This window comes from Schistocerca americana, chromosome 3 (assembly GCF_021461395.2).
Source record: "Schistocerca americana isolate TAMUIC-IGC-003095 chromosome 3, iqSchAmer2.1, whole genome shotgun sequence".
NCBI lineage: Eukaryota > Metazoa > Arthropoda > Insecta > Orthoptera > Acrididae > Schistocerca > Schistocerca americana.
Window position 1 is genome coordinate 86,796,647 of NC_060121.1, and position 13,832 is coordinate 86,810,478.

Below are 13,832 nucleotides of genomic sequence, written 5' to 3' on the forward strand. Positions count from 1 at the left end.
CGGTTGCAATTTCTTTGTTACATCGTCAATAAGAAGGTCCATGGGATACAGTAAACCTGAAGTGAAGCATCGGAATCTAAAACTGGACTCACAGGAGAGGTTCAAATCATAGAAAGTTAGAGTGTTAGTACTCTTGTACTTAAGTCGGCATTGTGCCTTTTGTATTAAATTCAGATGCAATTTCTGTGTTTCATCGTCAATATGAAGGTCCAAGGCATACAGTAAACCTGAAGTGAAGCATCGGAATCTAAAACTGGACTCACAGGAGAGGTTCAAATCACAGAAAGTTAGAGTGTCAGTCCTCTTGTACTTAAGTCGGCATTGTGCCTTTTGTATTAAATTCGGATGCAATTTCTGTGTTTCATCGTCAATAAGAATGTCCAAGGTATACAGTAAACCTGAAGTGAACATCGGAATCTAAAACTGGACTCACAGGAGAGGTTCAAACCACAGAAAGTCAGAGTGTCAGTCCTCTTGTACTTAAGTCGACATTGTGCCTTTTGTATTAAATTCGGATGCAATTTCTGTGTTTCATCGTCAATAAGAAGGTCCAAGGTATACAGTAAACCTGAAGTGGAGCATCGGAATCTAAAACTGGACTCACAGGGCAGGTTCAAATCAAAGAAAGTTAGAGTGTTAGTACCCTTGTACTTAAGTCGGCATTGTGCCTTTTGTTTTAAATTAGGATGCAATTTCTGTGTTTCATCGTCAATAAGATGGTCCAAGGTATACAGTAAACCTGAAGTGGAGCATCGGAATCTAAAACTGGACTCACAGGGCAGGTTCAAATCAAAGAAAGTTAGAGTGTTAGTACTCTTGTACTTATGTCGTCATTGTGCCATTTGTATTAAATTCGGATGCAATTTCTGTGTTTCATCGTCATTAAGAAGGTCCAAGGTATACAGTAAACCTGAAGTGAAGCATCGGAATCCAAAACTGCACTCACAGAAGAGGTTCAAATCATAGAAAATTAGGGTGTCAGTCCTCTTGTACTTAAGTCGGCATTGTGCCTTTTGTATTAAATTCGGATGCAATTTCTGTGTTACATCGTCAATAAGAAGGTCCAAGGGATACAGTAAACCTGAAGTGAAGCATCGGAATCTAAAACTGCACTCACAGGAGAGGTTCAAATCATAGAAAGTTAGAGGGTCAGTCATCTTGTACTTAAGTCGGCATTGTGCCTTTTGTATTAAATTCGGATGCTATTTTTGTGTTTCATCGTCAATAAGAAGGTCCAAGGTATACAGTAAACCTGAAGTGAAGCATCGGAATCTAAAACTGGACTCACAGAAGAGGTTCAAATCATAGAAAGTTAGGGTGTTAGTACTCTTGTACTTAAGTCAGGCATTGTGCCTTTAGTATTAAATTCGGATGCAATTTCTGTGTTTCATAGTCAAGGAGAAGGTCCAAGGGATACAGTAAACCTGAAGTGAAGCATCGGAATCTAAAACTGGACTCACAGGAGAGGTCCAAATCATAGAAAGTTAGAGAGTCAGTCCTCTTGTACTTATGTCGTCTTTGTGCCTTTTGTATTAAATTCGGATGCAATTTCTGTGTTTCAACGTCAATAAGAGGGTCCAAGGTATACAGTAAACCTGAAGTGAAGCATCGGAATCTAAAACTGCACTCACCGGAGAGGTTCAAATCATAGAAAGTTAGAGTGTCAGTCCTCTTGTACTTAAGTCGGCATTGTGCCTTTTGTATTAAATTCGGATGCAATTTCTGTGATTCATCGTCAATAAGAAGGTCCAAAGGATACAGTAAACCTGAAGTGAAGCATCGGAATCTAAAACTGCACTCACAGGAGAGGTTCAAATCATAGAAAGTTAGAGTGTCAGTCCTATTGTACGTATGTCGTCATTGTGCCTTTTGTATTAAATTCGGATACAATTTCTGTGTTTCAACGTCAATAACAAGGTCCAAGGTATACAGTAAACCTGAAGTGAAGCATCGGATTCTAAAACTGCACTCACAGGAGAGGTTCAAATCATAGAAAGTTAGAGTGTCAGTCCTCTTGTACTTAAGTCGGCATTGTGCCTTTTGTTTTAAATTCGGATGCAATTTCTGTATTACATCGTCAATAAGAAGGTCCAAGGTATACAGTAAACCTGAAGTGAAGCATCGGAATCTAAAACTGGACACACAGGAGAGGTTCAAATCATAGAAAGTTAGAGTGTTAGTACTCTTGTACTTAAGTCGGCATTGTGCCTTTAGTATTAAATTCGGATGCAATTTCTGTGTTTCATCGTCAATAAGAAGGTCCAAGGTATACAGTAAACCTGAAGTGAAGCATCGGAATCTAAAACTGGGCCCACAGGACAGGTTCAAATCACAGAAAGTTAGAGTGTCAGTCCTCTTGTACTTAAGTCGGCATTGTGACTTTTGTATTAAATTCGGATGCAATTTCTGTGTTTGATCGTCAATAAGAAGGTCCTAGGATTACAGTAAAGCTGAAGTGTAGCATCGGAATCTAACACTGCACTCGCAGGGGAGGTTCAAATCATCGAAAGTTAGAGTGTCAGTCCTCTTGTACTTAAGCCGGCATTGTGCTTTTTGTATTAAATTCGGATGCAATTTCTGTATTTCATCGTCAATATGAAGGTCCAAAGTATACAGTAAACCTGAAGTGAAGCATCGGAATCTAAAACTGGACTCACAGGAGATATGCAAATCATAGAAAGTTAGAGTGTTAGTCCTCTTGTACTTAAGTCGGCATTGTGCCTTTTGTATTAGATTCGGATGCAATTTCTGTGTTTCATCGTCAATAAGAAGGTCCAAGGTGTACAGTAAACCTGAAGTGAAGCATCGGAATCTAAAACTGCACTCACAGGAGAGGTTCAAATCATAGAAAGTTAGAGTGTCAGACCTCTTGTACTTGTGTCGTCATTGTGCCTTTTGTATTAAATGCGGATGCAATTTCTGTGTTTCATCGTCAATAAGAAGGTCCAAGGTATACAGTAAACCAGAAGTGAAGCATCGGAATCTAAAACTGCACATACAGAAGAGGTTCAAATCATAGAAAATTACAGTGTCAGTCCTCTTGTACTTAAGTCGGCATTGTGCCTTTTGTATTAAATTCGGATGCAATTTCTGTGTTACATCGTCAATAAGAAGGTCCAAGGGATACAGTAAACCTGAAGTGAAGCATCGGAATCTAAAACTGGACTCACAGGAGAGGTTCAAATCATAGAAAGTTAGAAGGTCAGTAATCTTGTACTTAAGTCGGCATTGTGCCTTTTGTACTAAATTCGGATGCTATTTCTGTGTTTCATCGTCAATAAGAAGGTCCAAGGTATACAGTAAACCTGAAGTGAAGCATCGGAATCTAAAACTGGGCTCACAGGAGAGGTTCAAATCATAGAAAGTAAGAGTGTTAGTACTCTTGTACTTAGGTCGGCATTGTGCCTTTTGTATTAAATTCGGATGCAATTTCTGTGTTTCATCGTCAATAAGAAGGTCCTAGAATTACAGTAAAACTAAAGTGTAGCATCGGAAACTAACACTGGACTCACAGGGGAGGTTCAAATCATCGAAAGTTAGAGTGCCAGTCCTCTTGTACTTAAGTCGGCATTGTGCCTTTTGTTTTAAATTCGGATGCAATTTCTGTGTTACATCGTCAATAAGAAGGTCCAAGGGATACAGTAAACCTGAAGTGAAGCATCGGAATCTAAAACTGGACTCACAGGAGAGGTTCAAATCATAGAAAGTTAGAGTGTTAGTACTCTTGTACTTAAGTCGGCATTGTGCCTTTTGTATTAAATTCGGATGCAATTTCTGTGTTTCATCGTCAATAAGAAGGTCCAAGGTATACAGTAAACCTGAAGTGAAGCATCGGAATCTAAAACTGGACACACAGGACAGGTTCAAATCACAGAAAGTTAGAGTGTCAGTCCTCTTGTACTTAAGTCGGCATTGTGCCTTTTGTATTAAATTCGGATGCAATTTCTGTGTTTCATCGTCAATAAAAATGTCCAAGGTATACAGTAAACCTGAAGTGAAGCATCGGAATCTAAAACTGGACTCACAGGAGAGGTTCAAACCACAGAAAGTTAGAGTGTCAGTCCTCTTGTACTTAAGTCGACATTGTGCCTTTTGTATTAAATTCGGATGCAATTTCTGTGTTTCATCGTCAATAAGAAGGTCCTAGCATTACAGTAAACCTGAAGTGTAGCATCGGAATCTAAAACTGGACTCACAGGAGAGGTTCAAATCATCGAAAGTCAGAGTGTCTGTCCTCTTGTACTTAAGTCGGCATTGTGGCTTTAGTATTAAATTCGGATGCAATTTCTGTGTTTCATAGTCAAGAAGAGGGTCCAAGGGATACAGTAAACCTGAAGTGAAGCATCGGATTCTAAAACTGGACTCACAGGAGAAGTTCAAATCATAGAAAGTTAGAGTGTTAGTACTCTTGTACTTAAGTCGGCATTGTGCCTTTTGTATTAAATTCGGATGCAATTTCTGTGTTTCATCGTCAATAAGAAGGTCCAAGGTATACAGTAAACCTGAAGAGAAGCATCGGAATCTAAAACTGGACACACAGGACAGGTTCAAATCACAAAAAGTTAGAGTGTCAGTCCTCTTGTACTTAAGTCGGCATTGTGCCTTTAGTTTTAAATTCGGATGCAATTTCTGTGTTACATCGTCAATAAGAAGGTCCAAGGTATACAGTAAACCTGAAATGAAGCATCGGAATCTAAAACTGGACTCACAGGAGAAGTTCAAATCATAGAAAGTTAGAGTGTTAGTACTCTTGTACTTAAGTCGGCATTGTACCTTTTGTATTAAATTCGGATGCAATTTCTGTGTTTCATCGTCAATAAGAAGGTCCAAGGTATACAGTAAACCTGAAGTGAAGCATCGGAATCTAAAACTGGACACACAGGACAGGTTCAAATCACAGAAAGTTAGAGTGTCAGTCCTCTTGTACTTAAGTCGGCATTGTGCCTTTTGTATTAAATTCGGATGCAATTTCTGAGTTTGATCGTCAATAAGAAGGTCCTAGGATTACAGAAAAGCTAAAGTGTAGCATCGGAATCTAACACTGCACTCGTTGGGGAGGTTCAAATCATCGGAAGTTAGACTGTCAGTCCTCTTGTACTTAAGCCGGCATTGTGCCTTTTGTATTAAACTCGGATGCAATTTCTGTATTTCGTCGTCAATATGAAGTTCCAAAGTATACAGTAAAGCTGAAGTGAACATCGGAATCTAAAACTGGACTCACAGGAGAGGTTCAAATCATAGAAAGTTAGAGTGTTAGTCCTCTTGTAGATAAGTCGGCATTGTGCCTTTTGTATTAGATTCGGATGCAATTTCTGTGTTTCATCGTCAATAAGAAGGTCCAAGGTATACAGTAAACCTGAAGTGAAGCATCGGAATCTAAAACTGCACTCACAGGAGAGGTTCAAATCATAGAAAGTTAGAGTGTCAGACCTCTTGTACTTATGTCGTCATTGTGCCTTTTGTATTAAATTCGGATGCAATTTCTGTGTTTCATCGTCAATAAGAAGGTCCAAGGTATACAGTAAACCTGAAGTGAAGCATCGGAATCTAAAACTGCACTCACAGAAGAGGTTCAAATCATAGAAAATTAGAGTGTCAGTCCTCTTGTACTTAAGTCGGCATTGTGCCTTTTGTATTAAATTCGGATGCAATTTCTGTGTTTCATCGTCAATAAGAAGGTCCTAGCATTGCAGTAAACCTGAAGTGTAGCATCGGAATCTAAAACTGGACTCACAGGAGAGGTTCAAATCATCGAAAGTTAGAGTGTCTGTCCTCTTGTACTTAAGTCGGCATTGTGCCTTTAGTATTAAATTCGGAATCAAATTTCTGTGTTTGATCGTCAATAAGAAGGTCCTAGGAATACAGTAAAGCTAAAGTGTAGCATCGGAATCTAACACTGGACTCGCAGGGGAGGTTCAAATTATCGAAAGTTAGACTGTCAGTCCTCTTGTACTTAAGCCGGCATTGTGCCTTTTGTATTAAATTCGGATGCAATTTCTGTATTTCATCGTCAATATGAAGTTCCAAAGTATACAGTAAACCTGAAGTGAAACATCGGAATCTAAAACTGGACTCACAGGAGGGGTTCAAATCATAGAAAGTTAGAGTGTTAGTCCTCTTGTACTTAAGTCGGCATTGTGCCTTTTGTATTAGATTCGGATGCAATTTCTGTGTTACATCGTCAATAAGAAGGTCCAAGGTATACAGTAAACCTGAAGTGAAGCATCGGAATCTAAAACTGGACTCACAGGAGAAGTTCAAATCATAGAAAGTTAGAGTGTTAGTACTCTTGTACTTAAGTCGGCATTGTACCTTTTGTATTAAATTCGGATGCAATTTCTGTGTTTCATCGTCAATAAGAAGGTCCAAGGTATACAGTAAACCTGAAGTGAAGCATCGGAATCTAAAACTGGACACACAGGACAGGTTCAAATCACAGTAAGTTAGAGTGTCATTCCTCTTGTACTTAAGTCGGCATTGTGCCTTTTGTATTAAATTCGGATGCAATTTCTGAGTTTGATCGTCAATAAGAAGGTCCTAGGATTACAGAAAAGCTAAAGTGTAGCATCGGAATCTAACACTGCACTCGCAGGGGAGGTTCAAATCATCGGAAGTTAGACTGTCAGTCCTCTTGTACTTAAGCCGTTATTGTGCCTTTTGTATTAAACTCGGATGCAATTTCTGTATTTCGTCGTCAATATGAAGTTCCAAAGTATACAGTAAAGCTGAAGTGAACATCGGAATCTAAAACTGGACTCACAGGAGAGGTTCAAATCATAGAAAGTTAGAGTGTTAGTCCTCTTGTAGTTAAGTCGGCATTGTGCCTTTTGTATTAGATTCGGATGCAATTTCTGTGTTTCATCGTCAATAAGAAGGTCCAAGGTATACAGTAAACCTGAAGTGAAGCATCGGAATCTAAAACTGCACTCACAGGAGAGGTTCAAATCATAGAAAGTTAGAGTGTCAGACCTCTTGTACTTATGTCGTCATTGTGCCTTTTGTATTAAATTCGGATGCAATTTCTGTGTTTCATCGTCAATAAGAAGGTCCAAGGTATACAGTAAACCTGAAGTGAAGCATCGGAATCTAAAACTGCACTCACAGAAGAGGTTCAAATCATAGAAAATTAGAGTGTCAGTCCTCTTGTACTTAAGTCGGCATTGTGCCTTTTGTATTAAATTCGGATGCAATTTCTGTGTTTCATCGTCAATAAGAAGGTCCTAGCATTGCAGTAAACCTGAAGTGTAGCATCGGAATCTAAAACTGGACTCACAGGAGAGGTTCAAATCATCGAAAGTTAGAGTGTCTGTCCTCTTGTACTTAAGTCGGCATTGTGCCTTTAGTATTAAATTCGGAATCAAATTTCTGTGTTTGATCGTCAATAAGAAGGTCCTAGGATTACAGTAAAGCTAAAGTGTAGCATCGGAATCTAACACTGGACTCGCAGGGGAGGTTCAAATCATCGAAAGTTAGACTGTCAGTCCTCTTGTACTTAAGCCGGCATTGTGCCTTTTGTATTAAATTCGGATGCAATTTCTGTATTTCATCGTCAATATGAAGTTCCAAAGTATACAGTAAACCTGAAGTGAAACATCGGAATCTAAAACTGGACTCACAGGAGAGGTTCAAATCATAGAAAGTTAGAGTGTTAGTCCTCTTGTACTTAAGTCGGCATTGTGCCTTTTGTATTAGATTCGGATGCAATTTCTGTGTTACATCGTCAATAAGAAGGTCCAAGGTATACAGTAAACCTGAAGTGAAGCTTCGGAATCTAAAACTGGACTCACAGGAGAGGTTCAAATCATAGAAAGTTAGAGTGTTAGTACTCTTGTACTTAAGTCGGCATTGTACCTTTTGTATTAAATTCGGATGCAATTTCTGTGTTTCATCGTCAATAAGAAGGTCCAAGGTATACAGTAAACCTGAAGTGAAGCATCGGAATCTAAAACTGGGCACACAGGACAGGTTCAAATCACAGAAAGTTAGAGTGTCAGTCCTCTTGTACTTAAGTTGGCATTGTGCCTTTTGTATTAAATTCGGATGCAATTTCTGTGTTTGATCGTCAATAAGAAGGTCCTAGGATTACAGTAAAGCTGAAGTGTAGCATCGGAATCTAACACTGCACTCGCAGGGGAGGTTCAAATCATCGAAAGTTAGAGTGTCAGTCCACTTGTACTTAAGCCGGCATTGTGCCTTTTGTATTAAATTCGGATGCAATTTCTGTATTTCATCGTCAATATGAAGGTCCAAAGTATACAGTAAAAATGAATTGAAGCATCGGAATCTAAAACTGGACTCACAGGAGATATGCAAATCATAGAAAGTTAGAGTGTTAGTCCTCTTGTACTTAAGTCGGCATTGTGCCTTTTGTATTAGATTCGGATGCAATTTCTGTGTTTCATCGTCAATAAGAAGGTCCAAGGTGTACAGTAAACCTGAAGTGAAGCATCGGAATCTAAAACTGCACTCACAGGAGAGGTTCAAATCATAGAAAGTTAGAGTGTCAGACCTCTTGTACTTGTGTCGTCATTGTGAGTTTTGTATTAAATGCGGATGCAATTTCTGTGTTTCATCGTCAATAAGAAGGTCCAAGGTATACAGTAAACCTGAAGTGAAGCATCGGAATCTAAAACTGCACTTACAGAAGAGGTTCAAATCATAGAAAATTACAGTGTCAGTCCTCTTGTACTTAAGTCGGCATTGTGCCTTTTGTACTAAATTCGGATGCTATTTCTGTGTTTCATCGTCAATAAGAAGGTCCAAGGTATCCAGTAAACCTGAAGTGAAGCATTGGAATCTAAAACTGGGCTCACAGGAGAGGTTCAAATCATAGAAAGTTAGAGTGTTAGTACTCTTGTACTTAAGTCGGCATTGTGCCTTTTGTATTAAATTCGGATGCAATTTCTGTGTTTCATCGTCAATAAGAAGGTCCTAGAATTACAGTAAAACTGAAGTGTAGCATCGGAAACTAACACTGGACTCACAGGGGAGGTTCAAATCATCGAAAGTTAGAGTGTCAGTCCTCTTGTACTTACGTCGGCATTGTGCCTTTTGTTTTAAATTCGGATGCAATTTCTGTGTTACATCGTCAATAAGAAGGTCCAAGGGATACAGTAAACCTGAAGTGAAGCATCGGAATCTAAAACTGGACTCACAGGAGAGGTTCAAATCATAGAAAGTTAGAGTGTTAGTACTCTTGTACTTAAGTCGGCATTGTGCCTTTTGTATTAAATTCGGATGCAATTTCTGTGTTTCATCGTCAATAAGAAGGTCCAAGGTATACAGTAAACCTGAAGTGAAGCATCGGAACCTAAAACTGGACACACAGGACAGGTTCAAATCACAGAAAGTTAGAGTGTCAGTCCTCTTGTACTTAAGTCGGCGTTGTGCCTTTTGTATTAAATTGGGATGCAATTTCTGTGTTTCATCGTCAATAAAAATGTCCGAGGTATACAGTAAACCTGAAGTGAAGCATCGTAATCTAAAACTGGACTCACAATAGAGGTTCAAACCACAGAAAGTTAGAGTGTCAGTCCTCTTGTACTTAAGTCGACATTGTGCCTTTTGTATTAAATTCGGATGCAATTTCTGTGTTTCATCGTCAATAAGAAGGTCCTAGCATTACAGTAAACCTGAAGTGTAGCATCGGAATCTAAAACTGGACTCACAGGAGAGGTTCAAATCATCGAAAGTCAGAGTGTCTGTCCTCTTGTACTTAAGTCGGCATTGTGGCTTTAGTATTAAATTCGGATGCAATTTCTGTGTTTCATAGTCAAGAAGAGGGTCCAAGGGATACAGTAAACCTGAAGTGAAGCATCGGAATCTAAAACTGGACTCACAGGAGAAGTTCAAATCATAGAAAGTTAGAGTGTTAGTACTCTTGTACTTAAGTCGGCATTGTGCCTTTTGTATTAAATTCGGATGCAATTTCTGTGTTTCATCGTCAATAAGAAGGTCCAAGGTATACAGTAAACCTGAAGTGAAGCATCGGAATCTAAAACTGGACACACAGGACAGGTTCAAATCACAAAAAGTTAGAGTGTCAGTCCTCTTGTACTTAAGTCGGCATTGTGCCTTTTGTTTTAAATTCGGATGCAATTTCGGTGTTACATCGTCAATAAGAAGGTCCAAGGTATACAGTAAACCTGAAGTGAAGCATCGGAATCTAAAACTGGACTCACAGGAGAAGTTCAAATCATAGAAAGTTAGAGTGTTAGTACTCTTGTACTTAAGTCGGCATTGTACCTTTTGTATTAAATTCGGATGCAATTTCTGTGTTTCATCGTCAATAAGAAGGTCCAAGGTATACAGTAAACCTGAAGTGAAGCATCGGAATCTAAAACTGGACACACAGGACAGGTTCAAATCACAGAAAGTTAGAGTGTCAGTCCTCTTGTACTTAAGTCGGCATTGTGCCTTTTGTATTAAATTCGGATGCAATTTCTGTGTTTGATCGTCAATAAGAAGGTCCTAGGATTACAGAAAAGCTAAAGTGTAGCATCGGAATCTAACACTGCACTCGCAGGGGAGGTTCAAATCATCGGAAGTTAGACTGTCAGTCCTCTTGTACTTAAGCCGGCATTGTGCCTTTTGTATTAAACTCGGATGCAATTTCTGTATTTCGTCGTCAATATGAGGTTCCAAAGTATACAGTTAAGCTGAAGTGAACATCGGAATCTAAAACTGGACTCACAGGAGAGGTTCAAATCATAGAAAGTTAGAGTGTTAGTCCTCTTGTAGATAAGTCGGCATTGTGCCTTTTGTATTAGATTCGGATGCAATTTCTGTGTTTCATCGTCAATAAGAAGGTCCAAGGTATACAGTAAACCTGAAGTGAAGCATCGGAATCCAAAACTGCACTCACAGGAGAGGTTCAAATCATAGAAAGTTAGAGTGTCAGACCTCTTGTACTTATGTCGTCATTGTGCCTTTTGTATTAAATTCGGATGCAATTTCTGTGTTTCATCGTCAATAAGAAGGTCCAAGGTATACAGTAAACCTGAAGTGAAGCATCGGAATCTAAAACTGCACTCACAGAAGAGGTTCAAATCATAGAAAATTAGAGTGTCATTCCTCTTGTACTTAAGTCGGCATTGTGCCTTTTGTATTAAATTCGGATGCAATTTCTGTGTTTCATCGTCAATAAGAAGGTCCTTGCATTGCAGTAAACCTGAAGTGTAGCATCGGAATCTAAAACTGGACTCACAGGAGAGGTTCAAATCATCGAAAGTTAGAGTGTCTGTCCTCTTGTACTTAAGTCGGCATTGTGCCTTTAGTATTAAATTCGGAATCAAATTTCTGTGTTTGATCGTCAATAAGAAGGTCCTAGGATTACAGTAAAGCTAAAGTGTAGCATCGGAATCTAACACTGGACTCGCAGGGGAGGTTCAAATCATCGAAAGTTAGACTGTCAGTCCTCTTGTACTTAAGCCGGCATTGTGCCTTTTGTATTAAATTCGGATGCAATTTCTGTATTTCATCGACAATATGAAGTTCCAAAGTATACAGTAAACCTGAAGTGAAACATCGGAATCTAAAACTGGACTCACAGGAGAGGTTCAAATCATAGAAAGTTAGAGTGTTAGTCCTCTTGTCCTTAAGTCGGCATTGTGCCTTTTGTATTAGATTCGGATGCAATTTCTGTGTTTCATCGTCAATAAGAAGGTCCAAGGTATACAGTAAACCTGAAGTTAAGCATCGGAATCTAAAACTGGACTCACAGGAGAGGTTCAAATCATAGAAAGTTAGAGTGTTAGTACTCTTGTACTTAAGTCGGCATTGTGCCTTTTGTATTAAATTCGGATGCTATTTCTGTGTTTCATCGTCAATAAGAAAGTCCAAGGTATACAGTAAACCTGAAGTGAAGCATCGGAATCTAAAACTGGACTCACAGGAGAGGTTCAAATCATAGAAAGTTAGTGTGTCAGTCCTAATGTACTTAAGTCATCATTGTGCCATTTGTATTAAATTCGGTTGCAATTGCTGTGTTTCATAGTCAATAAGAAGGTCCTAGGATTACAGTAAAACTGAAGTGTAGCGTCGGAAACTAACACTGGACTCACAGGGGAGGTTCAAATCATCGAAAGTTAGAGTGTCAGTCCTCTTGTACTTAAGTCGGCATTGTGCCTTTTGTTTTAAATTCGGATGCAATTTCTGTGTTACATCGTCAATAAGAAGGTCCAAGGTATACAGTAAACCTGAAGTGAAGCATCGGAATCTATAACTGGACTCACAGGGAGGTTCAAATCATAGAAAGTTAGAGTGTTAGTACTATTGTACTTAAGTCGGCATTGTGCCTCTTGTATTAAATTCGGATGCAATTTCTGTGTTTCATCGTCAATAAGAAGGTCCAAGGTATACAGTAAACCTGAAGTGAAGCATCGGAATCTAAAACTGGACACACAGGACAGGTTCAAATCACAGAAAGTTAGAGTGTCAGACCTCTTGTACTTAAGTCGGCATTGTGCCTTTTGTATTAAATTCGGATGCAATTTCTGTGTTTGATCGTCAATAAGAAGGTCCTAGGATTACAGAAAAGCTAAAGTGTAGCATCGGAATCTAACACTGCACTCGCAGGGGAGGTTCAAATCATCGGAAGTTAGACTGTCAGTCCTCTTGTACTTAAGCCGGCATTGTGCCTTTTGTATTAAACTCGGATGCAATTTCTGTATTTCGTCGTCAATATGAAGTTCCAAAGTATACAGTAAAGCTGAAGTGAACATCGGAATCTAAAACTGGACTCACAGGAGAGGTTCAATACATAGAAAGTTAGAGTGTTAGTCCTCTTGTAGATAAGTCGGCATTGTGCCTTTTGTATTAGATTTGGAAGCAATTTCTGTGTTTCATCGTCAATAAGAAGGTCCAAGGTATACAGTAAACCTGAAGTGAAGCATCGGAATCTAAAACTGCACTCACAGGAGAGGTTCAAATCATAGAAAGTTAGAGTGTCAGACCTCTTGTACTTATGTCGTTATTGTGTTTTTTGTATTAAATTCGGATGCAATTTCTGTGTTTCATCGTCAATAAGAAGGTCCAAGGTATACAGTAAACCTGAAGTGAACCATCGGAATCTAAAACTGCACTCACAGAAGAGGTTCAAATCATAGAAAATTAGAGTGTCAGTCCTCTTGTACTTAAGTTGGCATTGTGCCTTTTGTATTAAATTCGGATGCAATTTCTGTGTTTCATCGTCAATAAGAAGGTCCTAGCATTGCAGTAAACCTGAAGTGTAGCATCGGAATCTAAAACTTGACTCACAGGAGAGGTTCAAATCATCGAAAGTTAGAGTGTCTGTCCTCTTGTACTTAAGTCGGCATTGTGCCTTTAGTATTAAATTCGGAATCAAATTTCTGTGTTTGATCGTCAATAAGAAGGTCCTAGGATTACAGTAAAGCTAAAGTGTAGCATCGGAATCTAACACTGGACTCGCAGGGGAGGTTCAAATCATCGAAAGTTAGACTGTCAGTCCTCTTGTACTTAAGCCGGCATTGTGCCTTTTGTATTAAATTCGGATGCAATTTCTGTATTTCATCGTCAATATGAAGTTCCAAAGTATACAGTAAACCTGAAGTGAAACATCGGAATCTAAACCTGGACTCACAGGAGAGGTTCAAATCATAGAAAGTTAGAGTGTTAGTCCTCTTGTACTTAAGTCGGCATTGTGCCTTTTGTATTAGATTCGGATGCAATTTCTGTGTTTCATCGTCAATAAGAAGGTCCAAGGTATACAGTAAACCTGAAGTTAAGCATCGGAATCTAAAACTGGACTCACAGGAGAGGTTCAAATCATAGAAAGTTAGAGTGTTAGTACTCTTGTACTTAAGTCGGCATTT